Below are 1,243 nucleotides of genomic sequence, written 5' to 3' on the forward strand. Positions count from 1 at the left end.
TTTCTTTTGGTTTGGGCTGCGAAGTACTTTTCTGCTGTATTTGCCCTTTTTTTAGATAAACTTCCATTACTTCCATTATTTGTTTTCACTGAAGGGCATGATATACTCTTTCTCTTGCAAGGAGACTTCAATGATCTAGGCCTTTTGGAGTTGATCTGATTCATGTTATCTGCATGTTTAGGACAACCATAAGCATCAACTATGTTTTTGGGCAGTTTCTCCAACTGAACAAAAACATGGCTTGATATTCCACTTAACTAAGGCATGGCAAAGGCCCTTTAGCTCCCGAACTGTCAGTTCATTCATTCTGATAGGATCTCTTCTCAGCTCTGAATTTTAAATAAATTGTGATCTAGGTATTTTTACTTAAAAGTGCAATACTTCTTGTAACACAAACATCTCTTCCCTTGGAAACTTTTTTTTTTCTATACTGATATTTGTGGTACCAATTTTCTTTTTTTTTTCTTTTCTTCTCTCTCCTCTTTGCCTTTACTTGGTCTGGATGAATGATACATCTCCGTTTCCTCTTTTGATTTACATTCACAATATGACTGTCAATGTTTGTATCACTAGCTGCAGTTGCTGAGCTTTTTCTTGTTAATTTCCTTTTCCTGAAGCTTTAGTGGCAACTTCTGGGTTAGAGCAATGTTTCCTTTTCCCTCTCTGGTGCTTGTTGCCACTTTGACTATGTAAATATGGAGTTTTCTTATTACTTACACTGGAATGTTCTAACTGATCTGGTTGTAAAGAACAGCCTTTTGTGCTACAACTTATTTTTGGCATTTTAAATTCTTATTGATTTCTGCATGGGGATCAATCAAATTTCCTTGAGTAGTCTCAGATGTCTTTGATTTTGTTTTATTCTTTGTTTGTAACTCATCTACAGAGATTAAACATGCAGCCTTTTTTCTGCTGAAACTGTAGATTCATGTAAATGCTTTTCTAATATTCCTTCACTGCTTATCTCATGTGCATCGCCATCAACCTCAAACACACTACTTTCAACCAGAACATCACTGCTGGTCTCATCATGCTTAAGTTTCTATCACTTCTTTGTCAAATCCACAAACACGACTAACAACATTGCTCCTTTCATCCAGCTCATAAGGTCTGGTTTAGTACCAGAGGAACACTTGGTAGCACTTCTTAACATACTAATTGGGATCTGTACCATACCACTTGTCACACTACTGCACTTTTTCCCTCTTGCTACAAATAGATGAGTTAGTGACTCTTTAATTTT

At 36.2% G+C, this 1,243-nt stretch overlaps 1 pseudogene; it reads right to left on the minus strand.

The window, feature by feature from the left end:
* LOC119569948 overlaps positions 1-1,028 on the minus strand; it is a 1,435-nt pseudogene extending 407 nt beyond the window's left edge.
* Positions 1,029-1,243: the final 215 nt, after the last annotated feature.

This window comes from Penaeus monodon, unplaced genomic scaffold, assembly GCF_015228065.2.
Source record: "Penaeus monodon isolate SGIC_2016 unplaced genomic scaffold, NSTDA_Pmon_1 PmonScaffold_20118, whole genome shotgun sequence".
In the NCBI taxonomy this organism is placed as follows: domain Eukaryota; kingdom Metazoa; phylum Arthropoda; class Malacostraca; order Decapoda; family Penaeidae; genus Penaeus; species Penaeus monodon.